Source organism: Triticum aestivum, chromosome 2B (genome assembly GCF_018294505.1).
Source record: "Triticum aestivum cultivar Chinese Spring chromosome 2B, IWGSC CS RefSeq v2.1, whole genome shotgun sequence".
Taxonomy (NCBI): Eukaryota; Viridiplantae; Streptophyta; class Magnoliopsida; order Poales; family Poaceae; genus Triticum; species Triticum aestivum.
In genome coordinates, this window is record NC_057798.1 from 53,678,950 (window position 1) to 53,704,109 (window position 25,160).

Below are 25,160 nucleotides of genomic sequence, written 5' to 3' on the forward strand. Positions count from 1 at the left end.
AACAAGCACAGAGGCGCTCCCTAGCCACGTCCATTGATCTAAGTTACAAAGTACACGGGGTAGATAGGTATTTATATCAGCTAACCTAGCTAACATCAAATCCTAGTCGGTGACTGTTCCTAGTCCAACCTGGACAGGACTACTCCATGTGGTTAATTCCAACAGGTACACGATCTAGCTAGGTTAATTTTCTTGTCAATTGTTATTCGGGTGAAAATGGATAAGTACATGATTTTCAAACAGGTGCAAATTAAATCATCATCTAGGTACGTACTGAGCTTTTTAGTACAAATGTGTGGGGTACAATAAAGTAAGAGCATATTGGCATTATATCACTAACCAATGTGTACTAGCGTCTGGTAAAATCACCACAAATATATTTTTTGACCCGCCATCAGCTACTAATGTGGGATAGCAGTGCCCTTGGGTCGTTGCTCATTCCCGAACATGAGACTGAGACCATATATGGTTCCATTAGTATGTTAATTTCTATCTTCAACACAATACCAACATATGCTCTTTGATTTTGGAATTTCTCTCATGCATATATAATGTGCTCGTCTGCCAATCAGTTGGGCATATATGTTATATGACTGTTCTAGCTATATGACTGCCCTTGTGCATGACAAAGTTTGTTAAGTTCATGGTTATATGACCGACATGCATATATATAGCTATATATTTATCTTAGTACTATATATAAATACTAAACGCCTCTCACCTAGCCGTTATAGAGACATAAAGTATGAGACATTGGAGTATACCAAAAGTTTTGGTTGCCTACTGCATATGAAAATCTCCTTTTCACACTATTCATTGTCTCTGCACTTTGTTGCTTGCATGGAAATTTTATTTGGACAGTGTTCTGACTGGCACTTGATGAAGATCTCGACAAGGCTTGGTGCCAATGCCAAGATTGTGCTGCCATCTAGACCAAATGGAAGCATTACGCCATGTTCCAGCTATCGTTTTATCATGTACGAATCCCCATTGACTATGGCTGAGCGTCGGCGAGCACATTCAGTTGTGCAAACATACAATAAAAAGGAATTGGGTGGTCCATGTCATATGTATAACGTGTTAGAACATGGCGACACGTAAAATTTGGTGGAAAACACAGTACTGCACTGTTAAGACAAAAGGTATACCGATACCTGGTACTCCCTCCATTCCCTTAAACAAGGCACTTTGTTTTTTATGTCAAACTTTAACTTATATTTTTAGTCAACAAAATATAGGTTATACTCCTATGTAATAAAAAAATCATCAAAGTTCCTTGGAATGTGCATCCAGTGGCATACCTACTTGGCATATAACTCACTTTTTGTTGGTAAAATTAATGGTCAAAGTTGGACATAAAAATATGAAGTGGCTTCGTATAAGGGAATGAAGGGAGTAACATAAGTGTACTTTATTTGAGTTTTGAAGAGTACACATATCACCATATATACTTTTGTATGCACACTTACGTCTCCATGTACAAGTCATAGTTAAGGCTGTACGAATGTTGCTGCTATTCATGATGGAACAATAGCTGTTCATGATACTGCATTTGTGATTCTCTAAGCGATCAATGTGAATGAAACCTAGGAAAAAGGCAAATAAAAATATGACTACTAAAATAAAAGCCGCAGATAATCTGGACCAAAATCAAAGGCAACTTTGGGCAGATCAGTTTAGTCTCGGCAACAAAAATAAAAACCAGAGAATTGGTCTTTCTCAGGACATACACAGGAAAAAACAGAGATAAAGCATGACTTACAAACTGAAAGTGTTCATGTTCAACAAAGAATGCATTCTCTAACACATAACAGACAATTTTCTCACACGATAAAGATACATAACAAAAACTCAAAAACTCTTCCCATCTGAATCATCCAATTCATCAAAACTCTTCCCATGCTATGATTCGTCAGACCTCAATTCCTAAAATGTCTAGTACATAGTAGAATTATGGGTATATCGTAGTGTCACCTGAATTAAAATGTGCTTCAATGTGTCACCGTGTCACTAATACATGTTTCAAACTAGAATAAATTAACTTACTCCATTCCTAAATATAGGGTGTATAGTTTTTGGCACGGAAATTAAAGAACGCACATGGAGGAAAAATTTCACAAGTTTTGGGCGAGATTACACCAGACTAATTGATATGAGTAAATAGAGGAGCTTGCCTGATATAAGGAAATGTAATCAAATTCCTAAAAAAAATTATCCAAATGAGTGGTGCAATGCCAGGCACCTTATATTTTGGATTTTTTCTCAAAAGTCTATACACATACGATACAAGAGAAGTACGTTGATTTGCATCTTCAATATGCCATAAGCTCTTTTCTGTAGTTTTATAATTTTTGTTGTGCCAGTCTCTCATGCATGGTATAAGCATGCACCACCGCCAATTGTGCATGATAAAGTTAGTTAGTTCAGAAAATTTATATGACTGGATAGTTATCCTAGCAGTATAAATACCAAGCTCCACTCAAGATTTGACCCATTCTCAACATGGCATTGTCTTTGAGACTTATGAAGTGGATGCACTTTTTCTCCGCATACTATATATGTCGAGTATAAGATATTGGAGTATAACAAAATACTGCTTATGCTGCAAAATTACGTGCTAGGCTAGTCCAGCGACATGGACATGTCAGGCTAGCCACAACATACCAAAATCATGCTTGAGCACCAGCAAATAACATGCTACACTTCCAGATCTGATTGCTAGTGGCTTCTGCAGCATCTGAAATGCTGGTTGTCCTCTAAAGAACAAAAGGCGAGCACTTCAACTAATGTGCAGAAGTCTTCGCTTGAGAGAATCTATACTGATGCACAGAGGAAATGTGTACAATTCTGATGTCTAGCAATGCCATCATAATATTCCTAAGTGTAACGAAATCACTTGTGTTTTCCTACAATGTTGTCAAAATTAAATATTTGCATAGGTAGACTGTATGGAGAAATTCCCTATCATTTCAATAAGGAGGAAATATATTTAAACTTATTGTGGATGAGCTCATTCAAACCGTAGCGCCATACACTGCAAAATTTCCTTGGACTAATTTGTTGCTTTTCCTTGGACACACAAAACAATGTGACTAAGAAGGTATTTGTCCCATTTGTGGTACATGTTGAAATTACAATTTTTTGTTATGTCACTTCATGAGTAGTAAATGGGGCGATGAGTTTTTATTTTCTTCTAAAAGCAACATATACATTTCTGCCAAAATCATGTAGTAACTGACTACTTCTAATTACTACTCCCTCAGTAAAGAAATATAAGAGGATTATATTTCTTTAGGAGGATGTAGTAATGATGCACGTGCAACACGCTTCCAGTTCGATAGTATCCTGAGGAGCTTTATCCCAGCATCTCTCACTCCCACAACTCTTCAATGTGGATGTACAGATGTTGCCTAAAGATTGACCATTCCGGAAACTGAGCGATCTCATGGGGAAGGGCATTTTGGCTCTAGGGTCCAAATGCACCTACATCCTGTTGGAGGTCCAATTGGTCTATGGGATATATGCCAGCATTTATTCAATGTGATATATGGATGTGTTGGATCTGGAATACAGCGGATGCAGGCTCACATACGTGGCTTACAAAGAGCGGCGCTGAGGACGGAAACGATCAAATGGCATCGCTGGTTAGTCATAAAGGTGGGTCGATGCTACATGTGGTAACTGCATTGACTACACCTTGGTAGACCTGCAGCTCCACCTGGAAGGAAACAAATGACGCATTTGGTTACCTGCATCATTTTTGGACACTGTACATACTTGTCCCAGTTGGCCCTGGTTGAGCTAATGCAAGCAAAAAACAACATATACATGTAGTTTGGTTGTCTGCATGTAGGCGGCCCGCATTAGGGGAGCAATTCTTCTTGGCGTTTGGTTGCGTGCATTGGCTGGGCTGATGCAAGGGCCCGGTGTTTGGTTGCATAAATGCAACATGATTAATAGTTAACAGCTATGCATGACATATAGAGTTACGCAGAATTCCTTGGCAGTGTGTTTGTGAAGCCGACGTCGGTGTAGGCTGCGGGCAAGGAGACCAACCGGGTGACGCCGGCAGCGGCGCCGGGCACAACATGGCGCCATTCGACAAGGTTGACGAAGATTAGTGTGAATCGAATGCCTCAGCGACTACGGTTGGCGGTGCCCACGGCGCAAGTGAGCGATCCCGTCGGCGGCACGATGAACCAATTGCTAGCGTCGTCACCATGGAGAAAGTCCGTGGGGAGAGATGAATAGGAGGATACTGAGGCAGAGGTCAGAGAGAAGAAATGTAGTGCGCATGCCATGGTGGCGTGAGTGTAGGAGGATGAGGGAGAGGAGGCCGAAAGGAACGATACCGGTGACGACGCCAGTGTAGTCGGGCGAGGGAGAAGAGGCCGAAAGGAACGACACTGGCGACACTTGTATTTAAGAAAACTTCAGTTCAGTGAAGAGTTGAACTTAGATGCACACTCGTATTTGCAAGTTAATAATCTTCAATTTTTGAAGAGCGGCGATTTGGTGCCCGGGCTCAGATGTGAATAGTACCACGACTTAAAAAAGAAACAATGTTTCCATTTTTTTTTGTGGTGCAAGATGCTACTGTGGGAGAATTTCATGCAAAATATTGTGAATTTTGGACATTCGAAGAGACCATGGCAAAAAAGACAATTTTTGGATATCTGAGAAACTTTTGAAAATGGCACTGTTCACGCTTGATTTTGTCTTTTATGCCACGAGCTCCTTGAATGTCCAAACTTCACAAAAAATTACACGGAGTTCACGCACAGGAGCATCTTGCACCATAAAAAAATCAAAAAATTTCGAACTTTCTTTCAGTTTTAAATCAAGGTACTGTTCACCAGGTTCATTTGAGCCCGGGCTCCGGGTTGAATTATCGCAATATTCATTCCTACTCTTATGAAACTGCCCAGTTGACATATTAAAACCCATGTGCAACTAAATTGTAAATTGGACAGTGCATTTTTTTCCTGAACCTAAATTGTACACTCTTAAACCGTGTTCTGCAAACTTGTAGACATACTAACGAAAGTTATTGGAATAAGGATAACAAGAAAAAGGACTGAGTGCTCACAAAATACGAGTCTATAAAGTTGATCACAAACCACATGTTTCTGACTGTCAACCTTGTAAAAGGTTGAGCAAAGAGATTCCTAATTCCTATAACAAGACATATACAATTACAAAGACAAGATCCTCCTCGCAGGTTCAGTGACACCGCCAAGCCCAATCGCTGTGAAAAAATTGACCGCGAAGCGCGTGTTCTCGGCGGAGTCCCTGGGGAACAGGGCGTCACGGACCTCCGGCTCGTCGTCGTCGTTCATCCTCTGGCCGAGCACCCGCACCCCGAGCTGCTCCGCCATCTCCTGGAACATTATCTTCAAGAAGATGCGCGACGACGAGGTGGTGTCCTCCTCCGTGACCCTGACCCCGCCCAGCACGCCGCGCCACGGGACGGCGTCTGCCGCCAGCAGGTGCGCGAAGAGCCCGGCAGCGGCACGCAGCTCGTCGGTGCCCATGCGGTGCGCCGCCGCGTAGCACCGCGCGAAGCACGCCTCGAAGCCTGCCTGGTACGCGCGGCTGATCGCGCACAGCCGCTGCCCGAGCTGGCCGTAGAACCTCGTGTTGGACGACGTCCTCTCCTGCTTGCAGCACTCCACGAGCATGGCGCAGAGCTCCCCCTCCTGGCCGGGCCTCACCACGGACAGGAGCTTGTGACCGGCCTCCTCGGCGCTGGCGCTCGACATGATCGTCAGGTATATCGTACGGCGGAGGTTGATCAGGGTCTCCGTCTCGTCCTTGATCACCTCCATGTCTTCCTCGTCGTCGTCAGACTCGTCGTTGTTGTCTTCGTCTTCGTCGTCGCCGTCGGGGTCGACGCCGAGCATGCTTCGTTTGAGGCCCTCATAGGCTACCTCGTCCTGCACAAAGGTCGCGCTTAGCTTGAACACGTCGAGATGGGTCTCGGGGTCGAGCTGATCGGCATGGCTGTCCTCGAGGGGGATCTCGATCTGATGCGTGAACTGGTCCTCCTGCTCGACGAGGTCAAGCTCCGGGCGGACGGGCGGGTGCCCACGGAACCGAGTTCTCCGGACCGCGAAGAGGCCCTCGATCAAGAACCCGATGCGCCGGTCCACGTCGCCGTCGACGAGAATGCTCCGGAGGGCGTCGAACACGGCATCGACCTCCCTGGGGCACGACTCGGTGAGGGCGGCGCCGCACTCCGTGACGACCCGGACAGCCACCTCCACACCGTCATCCGTGGGCTCAGCGAGCAGCATCTCGACAAGCTCCAGCGCGAGCAGCTCGTGCGCCACGCCCTGGTTCACGAGGTGGGCGACGAACCTCGCCGCGGCGGCCAGCTAGTGCTTGGATCCGGCGACGTAGGCGCGCCGAAGGCGCACCACGAGGCGGACGAGGAGCAGCCGGCCGACGGCCGGGATCTTGGAGTTGACGACGGCCGCGATGGCGGCGAACACGTCGGTGAAGGCCAGGCAGGCGGCCTGGGACTTGAGGAGCGCGCGGCAGAGAAGGCCGCGCCCGCGGACGAGGTTCTCGGCGAGGAGCTCCGGCAGGACGTGGCGGATGTTGGCGGCCGTGGCCTTGTTCACTAGGCCGGTTATGCTGCGCCTCAGCGCGTCCCAGGTCCGCCGCTGGTATGCCGTGCCGGACCTGTCGTCGGAGTTGCCGGTCGCTGCTGCCTGGCGCGGCGGGACGTAGATGGCTCCACCGGAGAGGCGCGGCGGGCGCGCCATGTGGTGATCTACAGCTAGCGTAAGCGCTTCGTTGTGTTTTCCAACGAGCCGGCTCGACCGTGTACATAAAGACGAGATGGACTTGTGATCCGAGTCGGTTTTTCATTGCCGAGTCGGTTCAGAGTTTGCAAGAATTTCAGACACCAAAACGCATGCAGCTTTACATTACTTCGATCCGGATTTGCAAGGCACCAAACGGAAAATGTCCAACCTGCAGCTTTACATTACTGGATGGTTACAGCAGCGCCAGATCTATCTATGCTCAGACATCGGTCACATTGACATCTTTGCTCATGACGTTGTGACTAGCGGTACAGGAATATAAGCATAAGTTCATATAACTGATGAGTTCACATAATTTCTTCTCAAGGAGCGACGCCGTTATTTGAGTTTTACGCTTCATCATGATGCTGTAGCAGTCACCTCCCCGATTCTCTTCAGGTCAAATATTTCAATCCAGTAACCATCTGGATCCTTGATGAATGCGATGCCTTTCATTTTCCCTGCAGCCAAATATCCTTTATATCACAGCGTCGCCCTAAGCATTAGTACAAAGATATTAAAGTGCAGAGGAAACAAACACATCTCTGACCATACTGTTCTCCACAACGGTAAGAGCAACAAACGAGATTACAAGAATGCAATCAACATCAGTTACTGATTTTATGCATCAGCTCTACTCTTACGTCCATAAATTGGGTTAAAAGTTTGAACAATTCAATTCCAGTGCATGTCTTTCAACTTGTGAAGCGCATCTAGTGACTAGCAGCACCTATTCACTCAACTCCTAACGATGATCTAACATGAGCATGATACAGATGGTTGAAACAGAAGTAAATCACAGAACATTCAAAAAAAAAGTAGATCACAGATCTATAAAAGATCTGCCCAATTGTTTCGTGCTAAGGCATAGTGCCGCATTTCAAGACTCAATGTGTAGTACGGCAAACAAATGACAAAGTCATCTTCCCGATGTGGGACATCAGCGATGATGCAAACATTAATTAAATGTTAATTTAGGCCAGAGGCTAACAATTTATCAAAATTACAAATGACAATTTCACACGATATAAGAGAAATAGTAGGAACATGTAATGAGCTGGTTGTCTTCTGAAATAGGAAGGTGAAGGAAAGCTCAACAGCTCCACAGAACGTCGAAATCAATCAACGGTTTGGAGATAACTCTAGATTGAAGCAATGTGTAAGGAGTGGGCATCAACAGAAAAAAGATATATCACCCCTCCCAAACAAATATTTCACCATTTACTTTGTGAAAATTGAAATCACGTATATAGACCATTCACTTGGAGATGATTAAATAAAGTAGCGGGCTGGCCATATAATTATATTAGACAATTCACAGATTCTTTTGAATCAACTAAAGTTTCAACTCAAGTGTATCATCAAACGATATATATCTTAAAAGCATATAGAATATGAGCTATAGAGAAAAATAAATAACACATGATTAAGATGTTGTACATATGTGCTGGCCGCTGTGCTAGTGTGGTTCAAAGCATCTTTACATGGTTGAGACTAGAATACTCTCATTTACTTTACATGAAGATTGTACAGAATATCGATTTGTAAATTTAACATGTTGTGGTTTGCTTGTGCCAATTGGTTGAGCATAGAAGTAACATGACTGTCCTAATATGGTTGTACTTCTGCATGACAAAATTAGTTGGGTTCACCAATAGTATGAGTGCCCCATACATATGGGCTAATAGGTATCCTAGAAGTATAAATACTACATGCTCTCCTCCCCATTTAGCCCGTCCGCAACTTGCCACAATGCCATTGTTGTTGAGATTCAATCATGAAGTGGATACATATATTCCTTTCACATATAACGATTGAGTATTGAGACATTGGAGCATACCAAAATATTGTTTCTCTTGATAGGCTGATCATAGATGAACATAGCCTATCAGAGTATATAAACCCAAGCATGGCTTAGTTTAGATGCCGTAAAGTGAGGTTTTGTTCGATTCGTTGTCATAATCACGGATGGTCAATGCTTCACTCCACTTAACCAATGACTTGAAGCAGAGTGGGAGGGGCCAACACCCAATTTACCTGACACAAGATGGACAAATTGTGTGGTTCTCCGGGGTGAAATGTCCAAGATGCTATAGTAGTGGATGTACAAGATGTTGCAATAGTGGAGTGATCCAAGGAGGCCTTGAGCCGGAAACGCCGATCAAGATTTCAAAGATGTTGCTGATGTTAAGCGTGTCCTGGATGCCCCTCAAGATTGTAAAGTATATGAAACACATGCCTTGAATTTTCCTATTTAGACTGTTATTTGGGTAATACAGATAATGCTATGTGAAGTGCATATAGCAACTAGTAACTATTACTCCACTCCACTCCTATCAAGAGTTTAACATGGCATGATACAAATGGATATAAGCCTTTTAACTAAGTTTCTTGCTTTCTCCCTTAACATTTGCCATGATTTATATTGAATTAACATGATTTATATTGAATTAACAAACGTGGTAGCACAAGACATAGCATGAGTTTATTGTGAGATATGGAGCTAGGCTGCTCGACCTATCCTAAACAGTTGGAGTACATATAATTTGCCTAACCTGCAAGTTTTACCAAGAGCTGCTAACAAGAAAACATAATTGGGCTAAATTGATTCTTTTACCGGAAATACAGACAAGGAACCTCATAACATCTCGTTCCTAGGGAAAATAATTTGGAAAGCGGAAGAAAGAGTGGCAAATGATTAGTAAGTCTAGCGACATATACTTCCCTTTTGTTATTATTTCCTATCAATAACGGGTCTACAATACATTGAAGAAACTGGCCGCCTCTTCCTATGTGTTTCTGTGTCACCGCCCGTGCTGCCATGGATCTTTGAGGGGGCTCACCTGGGGATGAGGTGGCTGGAGGAGGTGTAAGCTCCGCCGGCGCTTCGTATGGTGGTTATAGAGGCGGGAGCAAGCAATAGTGATATGGGACAGGAAGAGTGCAAGGACATCCTCGGGAGGTGTAGCGACCGCCGATCTTGCTAGAGGAAGAGGCACGAACCGCAGGAGCGGAGGGAGTGATGTCTGGAGGCGGAGTAGATTGGTATCGTCCCCGCCGCCGTCGAGCGGCATGCATGCCGACCCGGCCGCGCAACCGCCGCTGCCCAGCACCCACACGAACATGGTCTCCGGCGCGAACGACGCTACCGACACGGCCATTTCCAGCGCGCCCGCCCACGCCACCGCATGACGCGCCGTCGGGCCCTAGCACGGCCACCACCAATGCTCCCTGGCCCCCACCAGCAGCACCCCCACGAGCGGATGCATCGATCGGAGGAAGAACAAACGCGAGATGGGACAGATAGCGATGGCCTTAGTGGTTGCGATGACGATGGAGGTGCGGAGCAGAGGCATCGAGAGAGGAATAGATCGGCGTGCGGAGGACGAATTCGGGGCCTTGGGATGGAAAGTGACAAAAATTTAGGACACCGTGATTTTCCATTAATTGATTGAATGACTGATTACCATCTACATCGTGATTTTCCATTAATTGATTGATTGATTGACTTCCTTGGATAAAACTCGGTGGGGGCAGATATAACAGTACAAATTTGAAAAAAGATAAAACCGGTGAAGTTGGGGAGGGGACGAACAAAATCTATGAAAAAAACCAGCGAAGGTGGGATGAGGTACCAAAAAAACCATGAAAGGTGGGACGAAAAAAATCTGAAAGTGAGACTACCAACTGCCCTATTAGGAGTAGAGATCACTGACCCGCAAAAGACAAAAAAGCAAAATCACCTCGCTAGCGCGTGCGGGTTTCTTTTTTTTTCTTCTTCGATCGACTCGATTCGATTGAACGACCGTTTCCTTTTCTTCGCTTCGCTTCCTTTCCTTTTGTTGTTACAGGAAGTCTTCGCATCGATTCCGTTCGATTAATAACACAACTAATTTCACCTAGACGGACATGTGTGAATATAGTGCATTGGTGCGTATGGAGAGTTGACGATGAGTTCGAACTTATATGGACGGAGATGTGTGAATATAGTGCATTGCTGCCTATGGAGAGTCGACAATGAGTTCGAACATATATAGACGGAGATGTGTGAATTAATGACGATAAAAAAAGCATAAAATTACACTCCTTCCGTCCACAAGTAACCGTCGCTCAAACGGATGTATCTAGACGTAGTATTTCAGTGCTAAATACACCCGTCTAAGAAGAGCGACAATTGTTTATGGATGAAGGGAATAACTATTATTGAACCACTTCCATAGCATTGTTCCGCAACACTCCAAACTTATAGAATCTGTCAAGCCGGTCTGTTATGAAGTGAAATTCTAACCTTCTGCCGTAGCTTGCTACTGCAACGGTACCACAACTCTTAGCTAGGAATGAGCGCCAACTATGAGCATGCTTGGATACGTTTTAGTCCCATGACTAAAAGTAGTGGGACTAAAACTTGCTAGTCTCACCCATGCTTGAATCCAAATACTAAAGAGACTAAAATCTAGTTATTGAGCATTTATTATCCTCCAAACCCTCCAATCCAGAACTAAGGAGAGGAATTAAATGAGGAGAGAGATAGCTAATACATATTTTAGTAGGTTTCCCATGACTAAAAGATTTTAGCCTCAAGACTAGTCCTAGCCTCTCTTTAGTCAGGGGTGCTTGGAACTTTAGCCTCTAAAAGAGACTATTTTTAGTCAGACTAAAAATAGTCCCTTGTATCCAAGCACCCTCTATGTATGTTGTGCCACTCACCTCATGCTTATTGACCGCACCAGCATTGCGTCGTGTGAGCACATGACAACACATGCCTTGGTCTTGTCAGCCACAGTCCCTACTTCTAACTTTTGAGAGTTCCATCGAATGCCGCCGTTGACTCGACCACCGTTCCACTTGTAACGGGTGCCCATTGATTTCACAATGCTTGCTTCTAGTCGGTTAGCAACTCCAACAGACTCGATCGGGCCACTTGGTTCCTGCAACAAACTTGATCGAAATATTGATCATTATCTAACCAGGAACATGAATATTTTTTTAATTAAATAAGACGGGTGTTGTTAAATCCAAACCATATATACAAAACGACATATAAAAACAGGCTCGTATGTCCCACTCATAAAACCCTAAGGAGCAGGGGCTACATCGGTGCGGGTGGTGTTGTACCTCATTCAGCAGCACCACCTCCTGCGACCTTGTGTTTGCCGACGGCATGGCCGACATGACCAACACGACGACATGGCGGAGGTGACCGATCGAGGGGGGGGGGGGATAGATGATTTTAGTTTTTCTCGTTACTTTTCTGTAAACGTTATGAGCTGCTCTAGGGATTCATGTTCATAAGTGGAGTAGAGTTGTTGTGGATGCCGAGTTGGTTGGAATACTGACACTAGGATCGCGCCCTTGGAGAAATGGGGGAAAGCAAGGGAGGACGAAAGACCGAGAAAAAAAAACAGGTTGGGGGTGCGTAGGTGGATAGATGGACGATCTGGACGCAAGGAGAAGCTAAACAGACGAAGAAACGTCCGGTACTTGCAACGGACGGTAAAATGGAGGAAGAAATGCTCCGTACTTTGGTATGGTTATTAGATATAGGTGCAATTTTGAACCCTACATATATTGAAAATGATGTATAAAAAAAAGAAGGATAAATAGGAGAGATGAAGCGCAGTATATGCAAACCTATAATTTGTCGGTTTCCTTTTTTTCTTTTCGAGAAAAATGAAAATATCCAAGAAGCAAAAGAAAGAAGCGCAAACAAAGCCGGTGAAATCCGATCTCTCATCCGCCTGCATGCAACCGTTGGATTGCTCGTTGATAAACGACCGAGATTGTGATCCATGGGAAGTGAGATCATTCGTGGATCATTTCAGCCAAACAAAATGAAAAAGAAATTCGACGATCCGTGGGACGAAGCACACACCAATCAAAAAGGCGAAAATAGTGAGGATCCATCAGTGGGAGACGCCTCGGAGTCAGAGCGAATGAATGAGCAACCACCTCAAGCAAGCAGCAAATAACAAAGTAAAAAACCCCAAATGAACCAAGGAAACGCAAATCCAAATCCCTAGTCAGCCGCAGCCCGTCTCCTCACCTCCACCTTCACCTTTCTTCAAGCGCCGCCGCCTGCAGCTCCGTCTCCGGCCGCCGGAATCTCCCCTCCCATCCCCTCCCCTCCCCTCCAGCTGCTGGACTGGACTTGACGCCCCTCAACCCGTCCATACCTTCAAGCGCGCCGGCCGTCCAACGCGGATCCAAATCCGCCACCCACCGTCTAGCCCGTCCTGACGCCGCCATCGACGGCGACCTCCTCACGCGGATTCACCTCCACCTCCACCTTCAAGTGCTGCCACCAGCCTCCCCTACAACCGGCGACCTCGTCCCCCACCGCCGCCCCCACTCTGCGCGACCTAGGCTGCAGATTGAGCACGCCATGGTTGTCAATGGCTTCTTCCACTTGAAGCACGCGCCAGGATGCCGTTGCTTCCGCTCCTGGGTCCTCTACCGGCGGCCTGCTCTGCCCATGGGTCCCTCGTCGGAGGAGAAAACTTTATTAGCTGCTCTAGGGATTCATGTTCATATAAGTGAAGCAGAGTTCTTGTGGATGCGGAGTTGATTGGAATAGTGACACTAGGATCGTGCTCTTTGGAGAAACGTGCGAAAGCAAGGAAGGACGAAACGGACCTGAAAAAACTGGTTGGGGTTGCGTAGGATAGATGGACGATCTAGACGCAAGGAGAAGCCAAACAGACGAAGAAACGTCCGGTACTTGCGACGGACGGTAAAATGGAGGAAGAGATGCTCCGTATTTTGATATGGTTAGATAGAGTTACAAGTTAGAAGCATACATATATAGAAAATGACGTATAAAAAAGAGAAGGATAAATAAGGATAAATGAAGCGTAGTATATGCAAACGTATAATTCGTTGGCTTTTTTTTTGTTTTCTTTTCGAGAAAAGTGAAAAACCCAAGAAGCAAAAGAGAGAAGCGCAAAAAAAAAAAAAACGGGTGGAATCCGATCTCTTCTCCATTTTCATGCAACCGTTGGATTGCTCAATGATAAACGGCCGAGATTGTGATCCGTGGGAAGTGAGATGATTCGTGAATCATTTCAGCCAAACGAAATGAAAGAGAAGTTGGGCGGTCTGTGGGACGAAGCACAGACCAATGAATAAGCGATGGAACCGTGCGGTATGCCTCGGAGTCGGAGCCAACAAACAACCACCGAGTCCCCAAGCAGCAAAAACAAAGTAAAAATCCCCAAAATAACCAGCGAAGGAAACCCAAATCCAATCCCTAGTTAGCCGCAGCCCGTCTCCTCACCTCCGCCTTCGCCTCCACCTCCACCTTCATCTTCAAGCGCCATCTAAATCATTGCAAGGCTTCACCTTGTGTTTTGAACTTCTCCTTCTTTTTATCATCCTTTTATTACCAAAGTTCTTCATTGAGGCTCTACATGGTAGTTCATCAAGGATTCTCTTCAGTCTCCAATTGTTCTTCAAGATTTCTCTCGAAGTTATGACCCGCCAAGCTATACTCTAAAATAAACATGGTGCTCAACACATGTTTTGTTTTGAGGAGCTCAAGTATTCTTCATCTTGCATTCCAAAGTGCAATTCTTTCTACCTTATCTTTTGAGGTGGTGTTATGTCACTCTTGACAATTTCCTTCATGTTTCATGATTCATATGTTGTCAAGAATGAGGTATTTTAAATCCATCTTTTTCTCTTCGTTCAAGAGATCTTTTCGAACAATCAACTTCTTCGTTGGAGTTATCTTGTGTCAGATTTATCCTAAAGCCTTCCCTAAGGAATGTTGATATCGTGGTGCTTATCAATGATCCAATTTTCTCCTTCTCATCTCGGTGAAGAAGTTTTTCATCTCTTTGGTGCTATCAGTCAAATCAATGGTTTCCATTAGTGGTCAGTTGTCACCTCATAGTCTCGAGATGTTTCCCATAAGCCCACAACAAGCTTGTGCTTCTCGTTGTTGATTTTCCAACAACTCCGTTCGATTCTTCTTTGCAAGGATATTTTCCAAGTTCACTTGTGGCAAAAGTTGTCATTTTCTTCTCCGTCCCTTTATCCCAACGATCTAACTTCTATTCTTTCATTACGGAGGCATTGTTATGTTGTGCTCTTCACCCATCATCTCGTTTTGTCAAGATCATGTTATTCTCTTGCTTATCCATTTAACTGGAGTGTTGTGTTCTAATTCAAGTTCTTTCATTGTGTCAAGTTTTGCCTCTATTTTCAACCTGAGTGCTGTCTGAAATCCTTCTTACCCCTTGTGCCATTCTTTCAATAGTTCCGGAGGCAGGGTGTTGTTGATTTCATCAAGTATCCTCTCATCTTGTCAAGTTCATGTTAAATTCCTTCCATTTACAGTCGGAGTGCTGTCAAAATTATATCAATCTTATTCCGTCTCTAGCTAGTTTTAACCGGAGTGCTGTCCAAATTCTGTCATTCTTGTTCCTTGGCTATCTCATTATACTGAGGTGGTCATATTCTTTTCGTTCGTGAAACTCTTATTTCCATGTCTTTCAACCCTCAAGTTCTTGTAATACTCCTTGTCCCTCTTTTCTAACGGATTGTTTGCAATCTCGTTCATCTCTGTTGTACTCTTTCTTTTAAATTGCTCAACCTCTCAAGGTTCATGGTTTCACTCGTTCGTCAAAGAAGCAACTTAGTTTACCTCTTATCTTCCTATTCCTTTTCCCTCCGGTGCCATCCTAGATCTCGGGACGAGATCCTCTCGTAGTGGTGGAGTGTTGTAACGCCCCGGATACAACTTTCCAGATTCGTAACTCCAACTCTTGCCTTTTCCGGAGATGCGATATGATATTTCCTTCGTGGTTGGGTTATTGTCGTTTGTTTTGCATTTTGTTCATGCCATGCATCTCATCTCATAGCATCAGGTGCATCGCATCCATATGTTTTCATAAAACCCGTATCCGCTCGTAGTTGCCGCGTCACCCCTTGCTTCCGTTGACCGTTTCGAGACCACCCGTGTTTGCGTTTCTCTCTTGTCAAACCACCTAACCTCTCTGCACAACCACCAACCCCTTTGCGCGCGTCCGAAACTGCCCCGAACCCGAACCGGTCGGTCGTGACCGATGAGTCCGGATCATCCCCAAACATCTATAAAATATCTCCCGTCCTTTGTTTGCACTTCCTAACCTATTTTTCCGGAGCCGTTCGATCGCGATCGGATGACCCAAAAACTCCTCTTTTTCCTATATATATAGACTCTAGTCTATTTTAAGACCAAACCCTAAAATCTAGGGAGTTTGTCCCATCGAGCCGCCGCCAGCCAGTTCCCTCGGGATCCTTCCCCACCTACCAGCAGCCAAATCCCCGATCCAAAAATCCTCTCGATCCCTCCCCACCAACCAACGCCTCCTCTAGATCCCCTCGTTCACCTACTGCAGCCGCCGTCCAAGCGCCATGTGAGCCAGAGCCACCTGCCCGAGTTTCTCCTCTGCTCCCAGACCCAGGCCGCCATCCGACCTCGCTGGCCGGTTGCTGGAGCAGCCCATCTAGGCCCTTGCACCCCTTCTACTGCTCGCCGCTAGGAGCTCGAGCGCCTCACCTCTGCACCTTCGCCGATGGCCTCCTCTACCCTGGGGTCTTCGTCCATGACGCCCTCCTCCTCCTCCTCGAGGAGATGCTCCTTGCCTCGAGCACCAGTGCTCCAAGGTCGGCCTCCTGCTGTTCGTCGTCGCCGGGGCTCTCCACCACCAGCAGGCAGCCACACCTCTCCTTTGTCCCCTCCTTCCCTTCGCTTTCTCTCTCTCCCTCTCATCTCCCTGCTTCCTCTCTCTCGCAGGGACTAGCAGGAGCGCCATGGCCGCCCGATGCTCAAGCCACCACCGGGAACCGCCCCTTCGTCGTCGCATTGCTCCGCCCTCGCCATTGTCCTGCTGCACTCGGATCCGCACCTCCCTTCGTTCTCTGCACCGCCGTGTCACCAGAGCAGGAGCTCCATCCGCCGCCGCGCCCTACATCGCCTGAGGCCTCCCCTGCCGTCGGCCTTCGCGTCTGCTTCCTCTGCATCAGGCCAGCGCCACCCTTGTCATCGCGTCGTTCCTCTGCTTCCAGCATGAACCGCAGCGCCAAGTCCCGCTTGCCCCACCCGCGCCCGTTGACCGCTTCGTTCTCTCCAGATCCGGCCCAGTCAGCGCCTCCTCAACCGGCCTGCCTCCTCCACCGAACCGGGCCAAGCCCATGGGTGAGCAGCCCCATCTAGTCCCCCTCCTGTACCCTGTCGGGCCAGCAAGTTTCGGCCGGTATAGTGTTTTTTCCCTGCCTGCGAGTTTAGCTATTATCCAGAGTTTAACAGTTTTGCAGAAAAACCCTTGAACTTCATGCATATAATTACTCATGAACCGTGCATCATATTAAAATGTTTTATACATGTAAAATGCTTAGAATTTTGTGTAGATTAATAATATTCCACTTTCATCCATGGTTAAAATGTTTAAAATGTTGTTTGTTTAAATTTGCTCAAATGCCATGTTAAAATGATTTATTTCATAACTAAATAACCGTAGCTCGGTTTTAAATGTTCTTTATATGTAAATGGGGTGGAAAAATGCCTAGTTTAACATGGTCCACTTTATTTTCCTGTTTAACAACATTAAAATATGGTTTAGGGAAGAACAGTACCAAAACTAAAATATGGACATGAGGTTTTTCCAAAATTGTTGTTTGTTACTTCCGGCCTCATTTAAACTTGCCTAGATAGGTGGTTTCATTATGCTTCACCTCTTTCCATGTTTAACAACATTTAATATTGATGAGTAGCATAACGAGAGAGAACTAAATAATGGAATGAGCTCCACTGACTTGTAGTATTGTTTGTTGCACTTGCCATGCCATGCCTCATTAAATCGGACATGCATCATACTTGTTTGTGCATCATGCCATGTTTATGCTTGTGTGTTTACCATGTTGTTTATTTCTTTCCGGTTGCGCTTCTCCTTGATAGTTCTGGTAATGTTGCGATTGTGAGGATTCGTTCGACTACTCCCGTTCGTCTACTTCATGGACTCGTTCTTCTTCCTAGCGGGATTTCAGGCAAGATGACCGTCACCTTGGATCTCATTACTATCTTTGCTATGCTAGTTGCTTCGTTCTATCGCTTTGCTGCGCTACCTATCTTTTGCTCTTCAAGCCTCCCAAATTGCTATGTCAGCCTCTAACCTTTGTCACCCTTCCTAGCAAACCGTTGCTTGGCTGTGTTACCGCTTTGCTCAGCCCCTCTTATAGCGATGCTAGTTGCAGGTGAAGTTGAAGATTGCCCTTGATGGACAGGATTATGTTGGGATTTCACAATATCTCTTATTTAATTAATGCATCTATATACTTGGTAAAGGGTGGAAGACTCGGCCTTATGCCTGGTGTTTTGTTTCACTCTTGCCGCCCTAGTTTCTGTCATACCGGTGTTATGTTCCCGGATTTTGCGTTCCTTACGCGGTTGGGTGATTTATGGGACCCCCTTGACAGTTCGCTTTGAATAAAACTCCTCCAGCAAGGCCCAACCTTGGTTTTACCATTTGCCTCACCTAGCCGTTTTTCCCTTGGGTTTCCGGAGCCCGAGGGTCATCTTTATTTACCCCCCCCCCCCCCCCCGGGCCAGTGCTCCTCCGAGTGTTGGTCCAACATGAGCGATGTCCGGCGCCCCCTGGGCAACCAGGGTCTATGCCAACCCGACGTCTGGCTCATCTGGTGTGCCCTGAGAACGAGATATGTGCAGCTCCTATCGGGATTTGTCGGCACATCGGGCGGCTTTGCTGGTCTTTTTTTACCATTGTCAAAATGTCTTGTTAACCGGGATTCCGAGACTGATCGGGTCTTCCTGGGAGAAGCTATATCCTTCGTTGATCGCGAGAGCTTATCATGGGCTAAGTTGGGACACCCCTGCAGGGTATAAACTTTCGAAAGCCGTGCCCGCGGTTATGTGGCAGATGGGAATTTGTTAATGTCCGGTTGTAGATAACTTGACACCAGATCCGAATTAAAACGCATCAACCGTGTGTGTAGCCGTGATGGTCTCTTCTCGGCGGAGTCCGGGAAGTGAACACGGTTTCTTGGTTATGTTTGACGTAAGTAGGTGTTCAGGATCACCTCTTGATCTTTGCTAGTTGACGTCCGTTCCGCTTGTTCTCTTCTCGCTCTTATTTGCGTATGTTAGCCACCATATCATGCTTAGTCGCTGCTGCAACCTCACCACTTTACCCCTTCCTTTCCCATTAAGCTTTGCTAGTCTTGATACCCATGGTAATGGGATTGCTGAGTCCTCGTGGCTCACAGGTTACTACAACAACAGTTGCTGGTACAGGTTATGCGATGACCATGACGCGAGAGCGATGCTTGCTTGCTTGAGTTCTTCTTCTGCTACTTCTTCGATCAGGGGATGGGTTCCAGGTCGGCAGCTTGGGCTAGCAAGGTGGATGTCGTTTGAGTTTCTGTTTGTGTTTCATCCCTAGTCGGATGGTACTCTTATGTAAGATGATGTTGTATTCGTGTGGCATTGTATGCCTCTTGTATGTATCCCCATCTATTATGTAATGTTGATGTAATGATATCCACCTTGCAAAAGCGTTTTAATATACGGGTCTATCCTTGGTGGGACCTTCGAGTTCCTTTTGGATAGGGTCGCATATTGGGCGTGACACAACTGACCATCAACAATAGGCAATTGGGCAGCCATGATACGCGAATTGGGATAATGTTTGTAAAATTCACATGTACACATAGTGCAGTGAAGTTTCTTTGTATGTAGCACTAAAGATGCCTTGGTTTTGTGTGGTTTTTCTTGTTTTTACGCAACCAACCTAATAGTCGGTCCTACTAGGCCAAAAAGATGTTGCTTCCCTATAGCACTATAATTGCCTCCATTGCACCCAAAGTTGCCCTCAGTTTTTTTTACGAAACCTACTCATATCGGATGTAGTTTTGAAGAACTCGTTGTGATAAACCTGATGGTGAAAAAGTAACTTGATTTCGATGCTTGAATCAAAGTTATGGCTTTTACAACTTTTTAAACCTCAAATAAATGCACATAAGGACAAGATCTAAGCTAATTCCATCGGTAGTCATGTGCGCCACATGATATGGCCAAACAATTTCCTTTTCTAGTGTAGACAGCTGGACACAAGGACATATACTTACTATATATGGCGATGCGCTCCAAACAATGAACAAGCACAGAGGCGCTCCCTAGCCACGTCCATTGATCTAAGTTACAAAGTACACGGGGTAGATAGGTATTTATATCAGCTAACCTAGCTAACATCAAATCCTAGTCGGTGACTGTTCCTAGTCCAACCTGGACAGGACTACTCCATGTGGTTAATTCCAACAGGTACACGATCTAGCTAGGTTAATTTTCTTGTCAATTGTTATTCGGGTGAAAATGGATAAGTACATGATTTTCAAACAGGTGCAAATTAAATCATCATCTAGGTACGTACTGAGCTTTTTAGTACAAATGTGTGGGGTACAATAAAGTAAGAGCATATTGGCATTATATCACTAACCAATGTGTACTAGCGTCTGGTAAAATCACCACAAATATATTTTTTGACCCGCCATCAGCTACTAATGTGGGATAGCAGTGCCCTTGGGTCGTTGCTCATTCCCGAACATGAGACTGAGACCATATATGGTTCCATTAGTATGTTAATTTCTATCTTCAACACAATACCAACATATGCTCTTTGATTTTGGAATTTCTCTCATGCATATATAATGTGCTCGTCTGCCAATCAGTTGGGCATATATGTTATATGACTGTTCTAGCTATATGACTGCCCTTGTGCATGACAAAGTTTGTTAAGTTCATGGTTATATGACCGACATGCATATATATAGCTATATATTTATCTTAGTACTATATATAAATACTAAACGCCTCTCACCTAGCCGTTATAGAGACATAAAGTATGAGACATTGGAGTATACCAAAAGTTTTGGTTGCCTACTGCATATGAAAATCTCCTTTTCACACTATTCATTGTCTCTGCACTTTGTTGCTTGCATGGAAATTTTATTTGGACAGTGTTCTGACTGGCACTTGATGAAGATCTCGACAAGGCTTGGTGCCAATGCCAAGATTGTGCTGCCATCTAGACCAAATGGAAGCATTACGCCATGTTCCAGCTATCGTTTTATCATGTACGAATCCCCATTGACTATGGCTGAGCGTCGGCGAGCACATTCAGTTGTGCAAACATACAATAAAAAGGAATTGGGTGGTCCATGTCATATGTATAACGTGTTAGAACATGGCGACACGTAAAATTTGGTGGAAAACACAGTACTGCACTGTTAAGACAAAAGGTATACCGATACCTGGTACTCCCTCCATTCCCTTAAACAAGGCACTTTGTTTTTTATGTCAAACTTTAACTTATATTTTTAGTCAACAAAATATAGGTTATACTCCTATGTAATAAAAAAATCATCAAAGTTCCTTGGAATGTGCATCCAGTGGCATACCTACTTGGCATATAACTCACTTTTTGTTGGTAAAATTAATGGTCAAAGTTGGACATAAAAATATGAAGTGGCTTCGTATAAGGGAATGAAGGGAGTAACATAAGTGTACTTTATTTGAGTTTTGAAGAGTACACATATCACCATATATACTTTTGTATGCACACTTACGTCTCCATGTACAAGTCATAGTTAAGGCTGTACGAATGTTGCTGCTATTCATGATGGAACAATAGCTGTTCATGATACTGCATTTGTGATTCTCTAAGCGATCAATGTGAATGAAACCTAGGAAAAAGGCAAATAAAAATATGACTACTAAAATAAAAGCCGCAGATAATCTGGACCAAAATCAAAGGCAACTTTGGGCAGATCAGTTTAGTCTCGGCAACAAAAATAAAAACCAGAGAATTGGTCTTTCTCAGGACATACACAGGAAAAAACAGAGATAAAGCATGACTTACAAACTGAAAGTGTTCATGTTCAACAAAGAATGCATTCTCTAACACATAACAGACAATTTTCTCACACGATAAAGATACATAACAAAAACTCAAAAACTCTTCCCATCTGAATCATCCAATTCATCAAAACTCTTCCCATGCTATGATTCGTCAGACCTCAATTCCTAAAATGTCTAGTACATAGTAGAATTATGGGTATATCGTAGTGTCACCTGAATTAAAATGTGCTTCAATGTGTCACCGTGTCACTAATACATGTTTCAAACTAGAATAAATTAACTTACTCCATTCCTAAATATAGGGTGTATAGTTTTTGGCACGGAAATTAAAGAACGCACATGGAGGAAAAATTTCACAAGTTTTGGGCGAGATTACACCAGACTAATTGATATGAGTAAATAGAGGAGCTTGCCTGATATAAGGAAATGTAATCAAATTCCTAAAAAAAATTATCCAAATGAGTGGTGCAATGCCAGGCACCTTATATTTTGGATTTTTTCTCAAAAGTCTATACACATACGATACAAGAGAAGTACGTTGATTTGCATCTTCAATATGCCATAAGCTCTTTTCTGTAGTTTTATAATTTTTGTTGTGCCAGTCTCTCATGCATGGTATAAGCATGCACCACCGCCAATTGTGCATGATAAAGTTAGTTAGTTCAGAAAATTTATATGACTGGATAGTTATCCTAGCAGTATAAATACCAAGCTCCACTCAAGATTTGACCCATTCTCAACATGGCATTGTCTTTGAGACTTATGAAGTGGATGCACTTTTTCTCCGCATACTATATATGTCGAGTATAAGATATTGGAGTATAACAAAATACTGCTTATGCTGCAAAATTACGTGCTAGGCTAGTCCAGCGACATGGACATGTCAGGCTAGCCACAACATACCAAAATCATGCTTGAGCACCAGCAAATAACATGCTACACTTCCAGATCTGATTGCTAGTGGCTTCTGCAGCATCTGAAATGCTGGTTGTCCTCTAAAGAACAAAAGGCGAGCACTTCAACTAATGTGCAGAAGTCTTCGCTTGAGAGAATCTATACTGATGCACAGAGGAAATGTGTACAATTCTGATGTCTAGCAATGCCATCATAATATTCCTAAGTGTAACGAAATCACTTGTGTTTTCCTACAATGTTGTCAAAATTAAATATTTGCATAGGTAGACTGTATGGAGAAATTCCCTATCATTTCAATAAGAAGGAAATATATTTAAACTTATTGTGGATGAGCTCATTCAAACCGTAGCGCCATACACTGCAAAATTTCCTTGGACTAATTTGTTGCTTTTCCTTGGACACACAAAACAATGTGACTAAGAAGGTATTTGTCCCATTTGTGGTACATGTTGAAATTACAATTTTTTGTTATGTCACTTCATGAGTAGTAAATGGGGCGATGAGTTTTTATTTTCTTCTAAAAGCAACATATACATTTCTGCCAAAATCATGTAGTAACTGACTACTTCTAATTACTACTCCCTCAGTAAAGAAATATAAGAGGATTATATTTCTTTAGGAGGATGTAGTAATGATGCACGTGCAACACGCTTCCAGTTCGATAGTATCCTGAGGAGCTTTATCCCAGCATCTCTCACTCCCACAACTCTTCAATGTGGATGTACAGATGTTGCCTAAAGATTGACCATTCCGGAAACTGAGCGATCTCATGGGGAAGGGCATTTTGGCTCTAGGGTCCAAATGCACCTACATCCTGCTGGAGGTCCAATTGGTCTATGGGATATATGCCAGCATTTATTCAATGTGATATATGGATGTGTTGGATCTGGAATACAGCGGATGCAGGCTCACATACGTGGCTTACAAAGAGCGGCGCTGAGGACGGAAACGATCAAATGGCATCGCTGGTTAGTCATAAAGGTGGGTCGATGCTACATGTGGTAACTGCATTGACTACACCTTGGTAGACCTGCAGCTCCACCTGGAAGGAAACAAATGACGCATTTGGTTACCTGCATCATTTTTGGACACTGTACATACTTGTCCCAGTTGGCCCTGGTTGAGCTAATGCAAGCAAAAAACAACATATACATGTAGTTTGGTTGTCTGCATGTAGGCGGCCCGCATTAGGGGAGCAATTCTTCTTGGCGTTTGGTTGCGTGCATTGGCTGGGCTGATGCAAGGGCCCGGTGTTTGGTTGCATAAATGCAACATGATTAATAGTTAACAGCTATGCATGACATATAGAGTTACGCAGAATTCCTTGGCAGTGTGTTTGTGAAGCCGACGTCGGTGTAGGCTGCGGGCAAGGAGACCAACCGGGTGACGCCGGCAGCGGCGCCGGGCACAACATGGCGCCATTCGACAAGGTTGACGAAGATTAGTGTGAATCGAATGCCTCAGCGACTACGGTTGGCGGTGCCCACGGCGCAAGTGAGCGATCCCGTCGGCGGCACGATGAACCAATTGCTAGCGTCGTCACCATGGAGAAAGTCCGTGGGGAGAGATGAATAGGAGGATACTGAGGCAGAGGTCAGAGAGAAGAAATGTAGTGCGCATGCCATGGTGGCGTGAGTGTAGGAGGATGAGGGAGAGGAGGCCGAAAGGAACGATACCGGTGACGACGCCAGTGTAGTCGGGCGAGGGAGAAGAGGCCGAAAGGAACGACACTGGCGACACTTGTATTTAAGAAAACTTCAGTTCAGTGAAGAGTTGAACTTAGATGCACACTCGTATTTGCAAGTTAATAATCTTCAATTTTTGAAGAGCGGCGATTTGGTGCCCGGGCTCAGATGTGAATAGTACCACGACTTAAAAAAGAAACAATGTTTCCATTTTTTTTTGTGGTGCAAGATGCTACTGTGGGAGAATTTCATGCAAAATATTGTGAATTTTGGACATTCGAAGAGACCATGGCAAAAAAGACAATTTTTGGATATCTGAGAAACTTTTGAAAATGGCACTGTTCACGCTTGATTTTGTCTTTTATGCCACGAGCTCCTTGAATGTCCAAACTTCACAAAAAATTACACGGAGTTCACGCACAGGAGCATCTTGCACCATAAAAAAATCAAAAAATTTTGAACTTTCTTTCAGTTTTAAATCAAGGTACTGTTCACCAGGTTCATTTGAGCCCGGGCTCCGGGTTGAATTATCGCAATATTCATTCCTACTCTTATGAAACTGCCCAGTTGACATATTAAAACCCATGTGCAACTAAATTGTAAATTGGACAGTGCATTTTTTTCCTGAACCTAAATTGTACACTCTTAAACCGTGTTCTGCAAACTTGTAGACATACTAACGAAAGTTATTGGAATAAGGATAACAAGAAAAAGGACTGAGTGCTCACAAAATACGAGTCTATAAAGTTGATCACAAACCACATGTTTCTGACTGTCAACCTTGTAAAAGGTTGAGCAAAGAGATTCCTAATTCCTATAACAAGACATATACAA

At 44.4% G+C, this 25,160-nt stretch overlaps 1 pseudogene; it reads right to left on the reverse strand.

The window, feature by feature from the left end:
• Positions 1–5,195: 5,195 nt before the first annotated feature.
• LOC123038932 (pre-mRNA-splicing factor cwc22-like) lies at positions 5,196–6,770 on the reverse strand (annotated as a pseudogene).
• Between the last annotated feature and the right edge of the window lie 18,390 nt (positions 6,771–25,160).